The 15,977-nt window shown below is 46.9% G+C and overlaps 1 protein-coding gene across 1 annotated transcript in view; it reads left to right on the top strand.

Annotated features, from left to right (window-relative positions):
- The first annotated feature begins 5,468 nt into the window (after positions 1–5,468).
- Positions 5,469–15,977, top strand: part of RLF (RLF zinc finger) — a 100,535-nt gene continuing 90,026 nt past the window's right edge. Inside the window, exon 1 of the mRNA XM_038377486.2 lies at positions 5,469–5,472. The gene's annotated coding sequence lies outside the window, so the exon portion shown is untranslated. The remainder of the gene's footprint in view (positions 5,473–15,977) is intronic.

Below are 15,977 nucleotides of genomic sequence, written 5' to 3'. Positions count from 1 at the left end.
AATTCCTGGTGCTGAAGTCACTGCAACCATGGATGCACTGCTTGAAGAAGTAGTACAGGTCATGTGGTATTATTGTTTCAGGTTTGGCACCCACATACTGCGAGACAAAATGCTTTTCCTTAAAAACTTCGCAGCTTCAAACAGTCATATTACTGTTGACATTGGTGCTTTTTTCCACTTTTGATAGTGTCATATCTTTTGCAGCTTTTAAGTCAATGCACTGTGATTTGTTCCTGAGGATGGGATTGCTTAAAACCTATGCCCATATCCTACAGTTCATCTTCAATAAGTGCTTTCAGAGCCTTTCTGCTGAGCATTTGATCCTCCTCAATCCCATTCAAAACAGATATTTTTCTGTACTTGGCTTCTGCATTGGCCATTGCCACCACATTGCTGTCCCATCTTTAAGGCAATTTATGAACTTCAACTGATTTGCACAGTTTGCAGTTGTAAAATTGGTATTTTTCTTTTGCTTTTACCTTTTGGTTTTATACATTCTCGGTGTAGCACTTGATGTAATGCACAATGTCGTATGCATGGGTGTCTTTTGGGTCAATGCACCTACTTAACTTTACTTTCCATGCAACGTTCTCTGTAATGTAGCTTCTCCTGTGTTGAAAATGTGCTTAATGGATAGCTGTGGGCTTACCACAGAGGAAGCAGGTATTCTTCTCGAAACACATATGCTATGGGACCTAGTACAAAGCAAGTTTTGCCCCCTACTGGCACTTATCCCGGCATTTTCAGCATTTTCCTGATACTCAATGTACTTCCTCTCCAACCTTGCCAAATTTAGTTTGAGAGCACTTCCAGCATGTAAGGTGCCGCTGAGTGTTGTGTTTAACCAGGTCCTCCAAAGATTCAGCAGCTAGGTGTCTTCCCATTGATGCATTTATTTTGGTCTTCATCATTTTTAAGCAAGAATTAAAAAAAAAAATTACTTTGGGATTGTAATTCATTGTTATGTAATGTGTGTCAAGTAACTGTGCATACCATTTGTGGATGGATTCCATTAATTTCTGGCTGGATGCTGACATCTTAACCAGTGCCTCATTACAACTCTTTTGGCGTAATAAAGCTGATAATCAGTATCACTGAACTGCTTCTTTTTTTGCTGACGAGGACAAATCAACTTGAAGCGCTCTTTCCATTTGTAATAAACAGTAACATTAAAAAAAAAAAGTAATTGGGTATCATGATGCAATAGGCATTTTTTAGCATGGAAAGACTAAATAGACTTCAAGCCCTTTATTTTACAGGAGGCCTTGGCAGATAGACCTATTAAATCTGAGGTTTAAGTAATGCAACATAAGTAGGCTTGAAGGGATTAATTGTGGTCAGTAATCGTCTATAAATGTTGATTTCACTGTATACTCAAACCATGAAAAATATTTCCAGTGATAACCAAAATGTACTGATAGGCAAAGTAAGAAAAATCTGCTTCAGAACTTACTAAAGTTTGATTTGTATGTTTTCACATATAGTGTTGACAGTTGGAGTTTCAATGGTTATGAAGCTTTAACTTTTTAAAGCTGTGCCTGTCATTAAATAATTGTCTGATAATCCATAATTTCCTGTAACTGAAAATTTAAATAGATAAAAATCTAAAAATATGCTTAGAAATAAGATAAATCTTCCCATCTCTCTCTTAGAAGGGAGCTCTTCAAATACCTTTTTTCCACCACTGAAGACGCCATTAGGTTCTGCCATCTCCTCGTTCTGTTCTTCAGATATTGTCATTGGTCACTTCTCCAATAATTTCTCTATCTGAACCAAGATTGGATTGGGTCAGAGCTACGGAGGTCTATTAGCTGTTTTAATCAAGACTTTTGTGCCTCAGAACGCAGTCTAAAGTTATCTCACCCCACAGGAAATGACACATTGCCAGAGTTTGGTAGCTGGCAGGATTGGCATGTGCTGCATTTGGTGGCTTGGCCATATTGGTCTTCACCTAGTCACCTTTCCATAGAGAGCATTTTTCCATCCTAGTGCCTGATACGCTACTAGAGGAGGAAGAAGAGCCTGTGACTCAAACTGATCATGTACAACAGATCAAGAAACAGGAGAGAAATGTTCCACTGATGAAAGTGTTGGTGTGGCAAGATAGTGGAGTCTCTTACAGCCTTATAAAAGAGTCTCCTGGTCCCATGTTCAGGTTACACAAACAATTTTATTTGCTGTCTTCCTCATCTTTTATTATGGCTAGAGGAGAAAATATTAACAGTAACAAGTCATCTTGTCATCATTCATACTGCCAAGAATGACCTTGAGCGGATCACTGCGGACTACGTGGCTCTGGGAAGAAGGATAAAGGAGTTGGAGGCGCAAGTGGTGTTCTCGTCCATCCTCCCCGTGGAAGGAAAAGGCCTGGGTAGGGACCGTCGAATCGTGGAGGTCAACGAATGGCTACGCAGGTGGTGTCGGAGAGAAGGCTTTGGATTCTTTGACCATGGGATGGTGTTCCATGAAGGAGGAGTGCTGGGCAGAGACGGGCTCCATCTTACGAAGAGAGGGAAGAACATCTTTGCCAGCAGGCTGGCTAACCTAGTGAGGAGGGCTTTAAACTAGGTTCACCGGGGGAAGGAGACCAAAGCCCTGAGGTAAGTGGGAAAGCGGGATACCGGGAGGAAGCACAGGCAGGAATGTCTGAGAGGGGAGGGCTCCTGCCTCATACTGGGAATGAGGGGCGATCAACAGGTTATCTCAAGTGCTTATATACAAATGCACAAAGCCTTGGAAACAAGCAGGGAGAACTGGAGGTCCTGGTGATGTCAAGGAATTATGACGTGATTGGAATAACAGAGACTTGGTGGGATAACTCACATGACTGGAGTACAGTCATGGATGGTTATAAACTGTTCAGGAAGGACAGGCAGGGCAGAAAAGGTGGGGGAGTAGCACTGTATGTAAGGGAGCAGTATGACTGCTCAGAGCTCCGGTACGAAACTGTGGAAAAACCTGAGTGTCTCTGGATTAAGTTTAGAAGTGTGTGCAACAAGAGTGATGTCATGGTGGGAGTCTGCTATAGACCACCGGACCAGGGGGATGAGGTGGATGAGGCTTTCTTCCGGCAACTCACGGAAGCTACTAGATCGCATGCCCTGATTCTCATGGGTGACTTTAATTTTCCTGATATCTGCTGGGAGAGCAATACAGCGGTGCATAGACAATCCAGGAAGTTTTTGGAAAGCGTAGGGGACAATTTCCTGGTGCAAGTGCTAGGGGAGCCAACTAGGGGGAGCGCTTTTCTTGACCTGCTGCTCACAAACCGGGTAGAATTAGTGGGGGAAGCAAAAGTGGATGGGAATCTGGGAGGCAGTGACCATGAGTGGGTTGAGTTCAGGATCCTGACGCAGGGAAGAAAGGTAAGCAGCAGGATACGGACCCTGGACTTCAGGAAAGCAGACTTTGACTCCCTCAGGGAACAGATGGCCAGGATCCCCTGGGGGACTAACATGAAAGGGAAGGGAGTCCAGGAGTGCTGGCTGTATTTCAAGGAATCCCTGTTGAGGTTACAGGGACAAACCATCCCGATGAGTCGAAAGAATAGTAAATATGGCAGGCGACCAGCTTGGCTTAATGGTGAAATCCTAGCGGATCTTAAACATAAAAAAGAAGCTTACAAGAAGTGGAAGGTTGGACATATGACCAGGGAAGAGTATAAAAATATTGCTCGGGCATGTAGGAAAGATATCAGGAGGGCCAAATCGCACCTGGAGCTGCAGCTAGCAAGAGATGTCAAGAGTAACAAGAAGGGTTTCTTCAGGTATGTTGGCAACAAGAAGAAAGCCAAGGAAAGTGTGGGCCCCTTACTGAATGAGGGAGGCAAGCTAGTGACAGAGGATGTGGAAAAAGCTAATGTACTCAATGCTTTTTTTGCTTCTGTTTTCACTAACAAGGTCAGCTCCCAGACTGCTGTGCTGGGCAACACAAAATGGGGAAGAGATGGCCAGCCCTCTGTAGAGATAGAGGTGGTTAGGGACTATTTAGAAAAGCTGGACGTGCACAAGTCCATGGGGCCGGACGAATTGCATCCGAGAGTGCTGAAGGAATTGGCGGCTGTGATTGCAGAGCCCTTGGCCATTATCTTTGAAAACTCGTGGCGAACGGGGGAAGTCCCGGATGACTGGAAAAAGGCTAATGTAGTGCCCATCTTTAAAAAAGGGAAGAAGGAGGATCCTGGGAACTACAGGCCGGTCAGCCTCACCTCAGTCCCTGGAAAAATCATGGAGCAGGTCCTCAAAGAATCAATCCTGAAGCACTTAGAGGAGAGGAAAGTGATCAGGAACAGTCAGCATGGATTCACCAAGGGAAGGTCATGCCTGACTAATCTAATCGCCTTTTATGATGAGATTACTGGTTCTGTGGATGAAGGGAAAGCAGTGGATGTATTGTTTCTTGACTTTAGCAAAGCTTTTGACACGGTCTCTCACAGCATTCTTGTCAGCAAGTTAAGGAAGTATGGGCTGGATGAATGCACTATAAGGTGGGTAGAAAGCTGGCTAGATTGTCGGGCTCAACGGGTAGTGATCAATGGCTCCATGTCTAGTTGGCAGCCGGTGTCAAGTGGAGTGCCCCAGGGGTCGGTCCTGGGGCCCGTTTTGTTCAATATCTTCATAAATGATCTGGAGGATGGTGTGGATTGCACTCTCAGCAAATTTGCGGATGATACTAAACTGGGAGGAGTGGTAGATACGCTGGAGGGGAGGGATAGGATACAGAAGGACCTAGACAAATTGGAGGATTGGGCCAAAAGAAATCTAATGAGGTTCAATAAGGATAAGTGCAGGGTCCTGCACTTAGGATGGAAGAATCCAATGCACCGCTACAGACTAGGGACCGAATGGCTCGGCAGCAGTTCTGCGGAAAAGGACCTAGGGGTGACAGTGGACGAGAAGCTGGATATGAGTCAGCAGTGTGCCCTTGTTGCCAAGAAGGCCAATGGCATTTTGGGATGTATAAGTAGGGGCATAGCGAGCAGATCGAGGGACGTGATCGTTCCCCTCTATTCGACACTGGTGAGGCCTCATCTGGAGTACTGTGTCCAGTTTTGCGCCCCACACTACAGGAAGGATGTGGATAAATTGGAAAGAGTACAACGAAGGGCAACGAAAATGATTAGGGATCTAGAGCACATGACTTATGAGGAGAGGCTGAGGGAGCTGGGATTGTTTAGTCTGCAGAAGAGAAGAATGAGGGGGGATTTGATAGCTGCTTTCAACTACCTGAAAGGGGGTTTCAAAGAGGATGGCTCTAGACTGTTCTCAATGGTAGCAGATGACAGAACGAGGAGTAATGGTCTCAAGTTGCAATGGGGGAGGTTTAGATTGGATATTAGGAAAAACTTTTTCACTAAGAGGGTGGTGAAACACTGGAATGCGTTACCTAGGGAGGTGGTAGAATCTCCTTCCTTAGAGGTTTTTAAGGTCAGGCTTGACAAAGCCCTGGCTGGGATGATTTAACTGGGACTTGGTCCTGCTTTGAGCAGGGGGTTGGACTAGATGACCTTCTGGGGTCCCTTCCAACCCTGATATTCTATGATTCTATGATTCTATGATCTTCACAGTCTCGGTGAGTGTGTTCAAACCTCAAATGAAAATAAAGCATCCTTTGATTATACTCTCTTTGTCAAATATTAGGCCATAGGTTTGACATAAAAATCGAGAGCTGCAAGCCAATTCATGAATTACCTACTGCCTGACCTTCTTTTTGTGATGTATTTTCCAAAACTGTTAGAAAAATTGTTTTTATTCGTGTTCATAGTTCAGGTTTTATTGTTTATTTTGCTCTAAATTTTCTAGTCACAAGTTGTTTGTATAGGATTAAGGACTTGAAAACGCTGAAGCTGTCTCCCCTGCCAAACATTCCTTCCCCCTCCACCAATATTCGGGCCTGATTAATGGATTATCCTGAAGATGCTGGAGTTCAAAACCTATGCTTCCTGCCCTGGCTTATTTTCCATCAGTGACTAGCACCAGTGCTGTTTGTACTGCTTGGGGGAATCCCACCTTGCATCCAGGTGTGGTATCTGCCTCTCCTTCCCTGCCCATACGCAAGAAAACCAGGCTATCTTCCTCAAGAAGCACCTCATAGAGGCTGCCATGGGACTCGCATCAGATCCTGATGGGGGGAGGGAACCTAAATTCCCTCTAAGCTGTGCGGCTCCACAGCAGGCTATCAAGGGCCACCCAGGCAGGAAGAGGTGCCCCTTCCCTCAGCTCAGTCCAGCCCTACCGGAGCTGCTGCAGCCTGGGGAGAGGCACCCCTCGCCCAGCCCAGCTGGAGCTGCGAGGGTGCGGGGTGGGGGAGTCCGTTCTCCCTGCCGCAGCCCTGGGGTGGCCTGCACCACAGAGCCCCTTATCTCCAGCTCCGCCCCAGAGCCCGCATCCTTAGCTGGAGCCCACACCTCCAGCCTTGAGCCCTCTCCCGCACTCTGAACACCTCGGCCCCACCCCCGCCACATATCCCCTCCATATTGGTGCAAATAACAAAATTCATTCCTCACATGGACGTAAAAAATTAGAGGGAACACGGGAATCCCCCAGTATATCTGTCTGAGCAGACAAAGAGTGTTACTCTTCTGTGGAGCCTCTGTCAGGCTCCCCTGGTAGCAGTGCTAAGAACCCCGCAGTGGGGCCTAACCATGAGCCAAGGAAGTATGCGCATAAGCATGGCAGTAAGTCTTCCAAGTCCAAGAAGGACTTGGCACGGTCCACAAGTTCTGGCCACAGAGGATCCCATGAGTTCCAAGGGCCACAAGTGCGAGAAAAGGCCGCACCGATTTCAGGATCCATTGGTCCAATCATGGAAAGTGGTACGCCACCTACTTCAGCTCTACTGGTGTTTCAAGAAGCATCGGTTCACAGACAGTTGCCTCTACTGGTCCCAGACCTGCTAGCAGACTGGATACCGCTCATTCCAAGAAGAGTCGGAAGCATTGCGGATCCCCATGAGCTGTGTGCATAGGGATGACTGGGATTTCCACAAACCCGTTTCGCTTGGAGGGCTGCTGCTTCTGCTATGTTTCTGCCACCCTCAGTTCCAGTGGCTCCAATGGCACCGTCATTTGTGGATGTCTGACACCTCTGATTTGGAGGCTACGTGTGTCCAATGCGACCCACCGCTCCTGTTCCAGAAGCATGACTACTGCAAGGTTCCAACTGCACCGAGGCAATTCCCCACCTTGCCTTACCTTCAGAGCTGTATCTGGTCCCCTAGTCACATGCTCAACAATAGCAGGATCAACGGTGTTGGCCATACTGGAGCTCGTGGCCAGAGTAATAATCTTCTGAATGGTCCTTCTTGTTTTGGGAGGACTCGCTTGCGTTGCCACCACAACCCTCGTCAGGTAGACGCTCAGAAATAGCGTTAGATGCTGCACTGATCACCCTGGTCCCAACAGTACCAATGGATTCGGAGAGGCTTCCCTCATCTTCTCCTGACGTGGCCATCTCATCAATCTCTTCCTCTCCGCCAGACAACTATCGCCAATTCCAGGAACTGCTGTGGAGACTAGTCAGTGCTCTTGAGATCCCATTAGAAGTAGTACAGGACAGTCAACACCAGTTACTTGACATCCTTCAGACATTGGTACTGGCAAGGGTGGCCCTACTAATCAATGATGCCATCCTTCGTACTGTGTGCCACTCAGTCGCATCATCCCCAAAAGGGCTGAGAAGAGGTACTATGTCCCCCCCACCCCCAAAGGGGTCATGATTTCTATTCTCTCATCCTCCACCCCACTCAGTAGTCATCTAGGCAGCATCAGAGCAGTCCAAGCAACAACATCTGTGCTCCACCCTGACAGACAGGGAGGGCAAGAGACTGGACCTCATGACCAGACTCCAATTCCATGTCTCCAGCTACTTAGCTTTGATGGCCAGGTATGACTTTATCAACTATGGACGAATGGTTGAGTTTGCCAACAAGTTAATTCTGCAAGACTGCAATGAATTCCAGGCAGTTTTACAGGAAGGCAAGTTGCTTGTCGGGTCCATGCTTCAGACCACAGTGGACTCAGCGGATACAACCTCACATGTTCTGGCAACAGGAATCATCATGAGGAGGAAGTCCTATTTATACTCAGGTTTCCCCAGGGAAGTGCAGAACACTTCGACCAGAAGATGGATGAATCCCTACACTCCCTGAAGGACTCTAGAGCTACATTAAGATCTTTGGGCTCTTACACACCAGCACCAAAGAGAGTTTTATTGGCCACCACCATCACAATGCTACAGGGCCACAAAACTATACCACCATCATACCTGCAAGCCTCCTCAGAAGGTACACAGGACCCTTCCATCTGCATCAACCGCTCAGTTATCCATGCAATACATCCAATTGTCATGTAAACAGTATTTCTGAGTGTAACTGGAGAGCCATCAACCGTTCCATATACCAGTGCCCCTACTGACTACCACTTTCGGGGCTGCTTCAGACTCTTTATGCAAGCATGGAGAGCTATAACAATGTACAGGTGAGTCCTAGATGTTATCCATAATGACTATGCCATAGAGTTTACAGTGATGCATCCTCCACCATGATCCATGCACAGAGAGCACTCCCACAACAACATACTCCAATTAGAGGTGGACTCCATTTTGAGGAGAGAAGCCATGGAACCAGTCAAGCCATGGAACCAGTCCCTGTACCCTTTCAAGATGGAGTTCTATTTGAGCTACTTTCTTAGTACCCAAGAAGAAAGGAGGATATGGAGATCAATCTTGGATCGCCTCTGTCTCAATTGTTCAATTTCCAATCCCAGATTCTGCATGGTCCCACTTGTGGCAATCATTCCCTCTCTAGAAAAAAGCATGTGGTTTATGGCTCTCAATATGCAAGATGCCTACTTCCATATTGACATGCACCTGACTCACAGAAGGTTTATGAGGTTCAAGGTGGTACCTCAACATTTCAAATGCAGGGTTCTCCTATTTGGACTTACACTGCCCCACTAGTACAGGGAGTCCTTGGACTTATGACACATTTTCTTCCTCAGAATTGCGTTGTAAGGCGAAATGTTGGAAGGCGAAACTGCTTTTCCCATAGGAATGAATGGTATGAAGGGGGGATTGGTTCCTGAACCAAGACTTGATACGCTATTTTCACCATAATAACCCAGATTTTTGTACTAAACTAATTAAATTACTAATGTTGCAACATCAATGTATTTACTGTACACTGTGTTTTGTAAACAGCATTCAAATAAACATATAAACTCACATATGCTGCTCAGAATGTTGGCAGCACAGGCTCAGAAAGCCAGGGAGAACATCACATGTGCTGAGTCCGGGGCCGGGAGCCAGTCAGAAAAAAGTAGCAGCCCTACCCAGCAACAAGCTACTCTGCCACCTTGAAGTGACTCCTTCCAGCTCCATACCAGTATAAAGCAACTAGGAAGTGATTTCAAGCAAACTTTATGCAAATCGAGCATCGTAAGGGTGAAACAAGCATCGTAGGGGCAAAATGGGCAGTCAGTTGAAAAGTGTCAACTGTTGAGAATAGGCCAATTGCACCTTAATTGAATTGGCCTCGTTAGCACTGACCCTCCCACGTGGTAAGGCAGTTTCCTTCTTTTCATGTGCTGTGTGTATATATATATTGTGATAGACTCAGGCCAGTTGGGTACAGCAGAGTAGTAGAAGGCAGATATACTGGCCATTGGATAAGCAGTTTTCTGTTCCCTGACTGACCAGAGCAGGGGCTGTTGAGAACACCTGACTAATTAAGGCCCCTCTGATACTATAAAAGGGCTCACTCCAGTCAGGCCGAGGAGAGCCAGGGAGCCGGAGGAGAGGAAGTGCGGCTGAAGGGCTGGGTAATGAAGACACACTCAAACCACTGGAAAGGGAGCCCTCAGGTAAGGGTGAAGAAGGCATCAAGAGAGAAACGGGGGAGCTGTGGGGGAAGTGGCCCTGGCAAATGTAGCAACTCTGGCACTGAAAGGTCGGCTGCCAACAGTTGCTGCCATTAGGGTCCCTGGGTCGGAACCCGGAGTAGAGGGCGGTCCTGGGTTCCCCCCAACCTGCCATTATAGAAACACCTCCTGAGCAGGGAAGACAGCCTCTTGTCAGGACGGGAGGCTAAACTGTTCTGGAATAAGCCTGTAGAGACAACAGAGACTGTGGGAATTCTCTCACCAACCTCCTTGCTGGCTTATGATGAAAAGGGCTCAGTAGACCGTAACCCTGGCCCTAGAGAGAGAAGGGCTACATGGAAGGTCACAGTGAGCCTCTGAGACTAGCATAAACTGCCTGGAAGCACGGGATCCACGGGGACCAGGTCGGAGCTCTGCTACAATATATACTGCTTGCTGTATTTTTCACTCCATGCTTCTGATGAAGTGGGTTTTGGCCCACGAAAGTTTATGCCCAAATGAATGTTAGTCTCTAAGGTGCCACAAGGACTCCTTGTTGTTTTTACTATAATGGCGGAGATTTTTGGTTGATGGGGGACCCTGGTAAGGGACTTTTTCACATCCCACACAAACACCAAATACATGCATTATTGCTCAAGGGGAGGATTTGGAGCTCATTTACAAGGCAACATTCTGGTCATTGATTAGTCAGGCTGGACAAACTATTTTTCTTCTCTTCCCCCCTCCCCGCCAACCTTTCCTACCACTGGTCATCCACAAAGGTAGGCCAGAGAGAGCAACGGCCATCTTGATCTCCCCCTTCTGGCCTCACCAATTCTGGTTTTCTCTTCTTCTCTACGTGTGGAAGCACCCTCCACTAATGCTTTGAACATTTCTGGACCTACTGACTTAACGCAACGGCAGACTCTGATACCCCAATCCACACAAGCTTCAACTGACATTTTTGGGTGGACGCTTCCACTAGTGCAAGCATGCTTGCTAGCAGCGTGAGACTGACTGACTTTCCAACAACAGAAAAGACTCTATGAGACGCTGGTATCGCACCAAATGGACACGTTTAATTTCCTGAGCTGAATAACAAGGCCTTGCCCCTGAAACTGTGGGTATCCCAGTGCTCTTAGACCAGCATTTCTCAAAATGGGATCTGAGGATACTCCAGGAGGTTCGTGGGCAGCAGGCAGGCAGAGCAGCAGTGTCTGGAGAGAGGGGGAGGGATCCAAGCTGCAGGGGGGGTGCAGTTGGATGAAAAGCTGAGTCAGGTGACTTCTCCGGAGCAGGGGTGCTCCTCCTCCCCGTTGCTCCGCTGCCGTGTGCAGCCACCACTGCTCCTGTTCCTCCCCGGAACCTTGGTCCACTCTGGACTGGGACTGTCCTCCTGTCTGCTGTGTGGGATGGGGAGAGGGCTGATGTCAGGGTGTTCCTGTCCCCTTCCCCTTCCCCCCCATCTGTGGACCCGGTCTCCACTGAGCGGGGTGATGGGATGGGGAATCTGTGCATGCTGCTGCCTCTCTGGGTCTGGCAGCAGCTGCTTGTGTTTGAACAGGCTTTCAGGTGCCTGACCCTGAGCGCACGCGCGCACTCTGTCACACACTTCTCTCTCTCTCTCTCTCCTCCCACTCCCCCCAGCCCGGACACCAGGGCTTCCTGCATCCAGGTCACTTTCCCCATCTGTGCTGTGCTGTGAGGCGAGCATCAGGAGCTGCTGCTCTCCCCCCTCTCCTTACGCAGCCCAGGCAGGGAAAGTGACCTGAATGCAGGAAGCCCTGATGTCTCTCTTTGCTCCCCACCTTGCAGCCCTCAGTGGGGGAGCGAGCAGCAATGCCAGCTGCTCTGTCAGTGCATCCAGGTCAGGTTTCCCATGTGGATCTAGGAGGGGGATGCAGAGGTTAATGGCACAAGAGGGGGGCATGCGTTGGGGTGAAGTGGGGAAGAGGAGGGGCAGGGTGGAGTGATGGTGAAGTTGGGGCTTCGGGGGAAGGGGTGGAGTGGGGGCGGGGCCTGGGGCTGAGCCAGGGGGCTTGGGGGTCTGCAAATTTTTAAAATCAAAATGGAGATTGCTAAAGTTTGAGAACAGCTGTCTTAGACTATTTCCTCTATCTGAAGAATTTGGGATTTGCTCTCAGCTCCATTAAAGTGCATGCATCTGCCATCAGTGCCTTCCACCCTCCAGTGGATGCTATTTGATTTTTACCTACTCCTTGCCTATACGATTCTGGAAGATCCTTCTACAGAAATAACCAACCCATCAATCCCAAGTCGGACCTCAGCTAATCCTCATCTCATAGATGAACGCTCCCTTCAAACCTCTAGCCTCTTACTCTCTATCACTACTCTCCATGAAAGTCGCTTTCCTTGTTGCCGTTATGTCAGCAAGGAGGATGTTGGACTGGGAGCCGTGATGGCTCCCCCTGCCTCACCTTTCATAGAGGTACGGTCTCATTACAGCTGCACACTAAGTTCCTACCAAAGGTGGTTTCCACGTTCTGTGTTAATCAGTCCATACATCTACCTACCATCTTCCCCAAGCCTCATGCCTCTAATGAGGAAGGATGACTTCACTCACTAGATTTTCACATGGCCTTGGCCTTTTATCTAGAATGGACAAAGCCCTTCCTCCTGGGCTATCCATAGCCATAGCGGAGAGAATTAAAGGCCAAGCCATTTCGACTCAGAGAATCTCTAAATGAGTCCCAGGGTGCATTATGCGCTGCTACCAATTATTGGGATGATCCCCTCCTCACCCTCCCCCCCGACGGTATTTTCACCCGCTCCACAAGAATGCAAGCATCAACCACAGCTGTACTCTACAAGGTGCCCCTCGCAGACATATGCAAGGCAGCCACGTGAAATTCTATGCACACCTTTTCCTCACACTATGTTGTAGTGCAGGGGTTGGCAATCTTTCAGAAGTGGTGTGCCAAGTCTTCATTTATTTAATTTAAGGTTACACGTGCCAGTACTCCATTTTAACCTTTTTATTAGGTCTCTTTCTGTCTGTATTATATAACTAAACTATTGTATGTAAAGTGAATAAGGTTTTTAAAATGTTTAAGAAGCTTCATGTAAAATTAAATTAAAATGCAGATCTTATCAGTTTAGTGTGATCCTTGCCCTTGCTTTTCCTTGCTGAGTTTTCCAATGACTAGCACGTATTTGGATACTTTAAGCTGCACACAGGCTTCTGAGTGATCAGTTGTTAACCAGCTCTGAGAGGGCCAGAGGACAGATTTCATGTGTGAAAATACCTGTTCACACAGGTATGTGGATCCAAATGCTGAAAGCATTGCAAACGCATTTTTCTTCAAACAGTTAAATTTCACTGGCAGGGACATCGAGCAGGTCAGAATAGAAGCCCCATAATCTCTCTTGGTAGCTTCAAGTGCATTCCGCAGATCTCCAAACTTTGATGCCCATAATTCTGAGCTTTTTAACTGAATGAGCTGCATTTCAGAATCTTCAGCACCCATCCACCTAAATACAGACAAATCCAAGTCGCTTTCATTGAACTTTTCAGGTTTAATTAGAAAAGAAAGCATTGGGCCAAATCGCTGGAAATCTTGAAATCTGTCAAAATTCTGATTCCAGTTCTTGCATGTACATTCCAATCTCATCAACACTAACAGTGTAACATATTGATAGCTCTTTTATGTGTTGGAAGTAGCAGAAAGTCGAAGTTCAAATATCCAGAGAAAAACTGCTAGTTTTACAACAAATGCCTTCCAGGTTTCATAAAAATCCAGAGCCTGGAGACAGAGGTTGAGTTCGTTTAGGTGAGTGGTGATGTCAGTTAGAAACACCCATGAGCTTATACAGCCATTTGTTATCATCCAGTTTGGAGTAGTTTTTTGAGCTTTTTCAGACAAAAAGGCCTTGATTGCATCAAAACAGTTTACAAAGTGCACCAAAACCTTGCCACGACTTAGCCACCGAATGTTGCTGTGAAGTGGGATGTCGTTATAAGCACTGTCTATGAAGCAGATCGAGCAACAAGGACATTCACAATTTGCACCACTGTATTCATCACATTATTAAGCTCTGAATTAGAAATTTTAGCATACAGGTTTTTTTGATGGATGATACAGTGAAATTTGACTGTCAGGTGGCCAATTTGATTTTTCAAGTAACTTTACAAATCCCTTCTGTTTCCGACCATGGCAGGAGCACCATCTGTTGTCGCACATAATATTTTTTGATGTCAACTCCTGGTTCTACAAAATGGTTTACAAGACTTTCCACTATATCTTCCCCCTTTGTTTTGCCATGCAGAGGTTTTATGCAACAAAGTTCCTCTTGGATTTCATCGGAAGCACAATATCATGCAACAACTGCCAAATGTGGAATGTCATTTATATCCACGCTCTCATCAACTGCAACACTAAACACTGCTGTGTCCTTTAATGCAGCCGTCTGCGTTTCATTAATGTTTTCTGCCATTTTGCTTATGCGTCTCTCAACTGTTCTGGCAGAGACAGTTATTTTATTCTAGATACGATCGTATCTTTATTTGGCAAATCATTGAACAAAAAACCTTCAATGGCTTTCCGGTTTTTGCAGTGCACTGTGCAACCTTGTAACTTCCTTCTGTAGCTTGATTTTTACTTACACGTAAACATTTAAAAACACTGCTTTGCTTCTCGTATCCTGCTACTCTATTTTTGATTGCTTCAGTTTTGTCTGCTTCGTCAAGAAAGGTTTTCTCTTACTTAGTTTCAGAATGTTGTCGAACACTTGATGTGTGACAAACAACACTTTCACAACAGAAAGCACAAACAGCACGGTCCTTCTTTTGAATAAATCCAAATGTGTCTGTCCAAGAAGGCTGAAATGAGCACACATGTAACTTTGCTTTCTTGGGAGCTGGCATTTTGTCAAATGTACCCCATAACTCACGGGGGGGGGGGTGGAATCGCAACAGACAAATGCAGTGCGCTGTTTCACGTGGTCTAAGCAGCAAATCAGGACTTAAAAATATCCCAGTGGCACTGGAATAATTTTTAAGGTGGGGGTGCTGAGCTGTGCCCCCTCTTGTCCCTGTCTGCACTCCTCACTGCCCCAGGCTGGGGCTAGTGGGCTACAGCTGGGGGCGGCTGCAGAGTGCCAGGCTGAGGCCAGGAGCGGAGTCCTGAGCCGGAGGCTGGGACCCCAGACCAGCAGCGGGCGGAGTGGGACCGGCGGCCAGGACCCCAGACCGGCAGCAGAGTGCCACTGAAAATCAGCTCGCATGCTGCTTTCGGCACACATGCCATAGGATGGTGACCACTGCTCTAGTGCATGATTCCACAATGGACGCCTCATTCAGAAGAGCAGTCCTCTGTTCCACAATCCCGTCATTCTCCTCGCACCCTCCTGCTACATAGGTACTGCTTGTTAATCATTCTCAGTGGAATACAATAGGGACCATCACTCGAAGAATGAGGTTACTTACCTGTAACTGGAGGTTCTTTGAGATGTGTGGTCTCTCTGTATTCTAAACCCACTCTTCTTCCCCTCTGCTGCAGATTTAATAAGTCTGCAGTGGAGAAGGAACTGGAGACACCGGCAGGCAGCCCTGCCCTTTATTGCCTCAACGAAAACGAAACCACGAGGCAATGTTGGGATGTGCACGGACCGCCGAACAATACTGCTTTAAAAAGCTTCAGCTCCAGGCACATGGCATATGCATGTGGAATACAATAGAGACCATACATCTTAAAGAACCTCCAGTTACTGGTAAGTGACTTAATTTTTATTGATAATTGTTGGAGAATTTCTTCTCGCTCGACAAAAATATTAGTGATTATCTTATAGTTGGTATTGATCAATGGTATTGGGTGGCAACAGGGACATTTGTCTGGGCTTCCGCTATATTAAGCTAAGGGTGAGAGTTAAAACATGCCCTTCTAGTTTCTCATTAAAGGATTGTTCCTCACACGTCTGCCAAGCTGAATGGGTTTCTGGCCATTCTCTGTTGCCTGAAGGTGTAGTGAGACCAAATGACTTCAAAAAGCACCTGGGTGAGTGGACAGGGCTGAGCAGAATATAGTTATTCATAAAAGTAAAGGAAATAGGTATTCTTGAGCTGCAAGGAGTGCAGGTTCTGCTCAGACTCCCTGATGGCAGG

Source organism: Dermochelys coriacea, chromosome 19 (assembly GCF_009764565.3).
Source record: "Dermochelys coriacea isolate rDerCor1 chromosome 19, rDerCor1.pri.v4, whole genome shotgun sequence".
Lineage (NCBI taxonomy): Eukaryota > Metazoa > Chordata > Testudines > Dermochelyidae > Dermochelys > Dermochelys coriacea.
The sequence above is the reverse complement of the archived record's forward strand: the minus strand, read 5'-3'. Positions and strand labels throughout refer to the sequence as shown.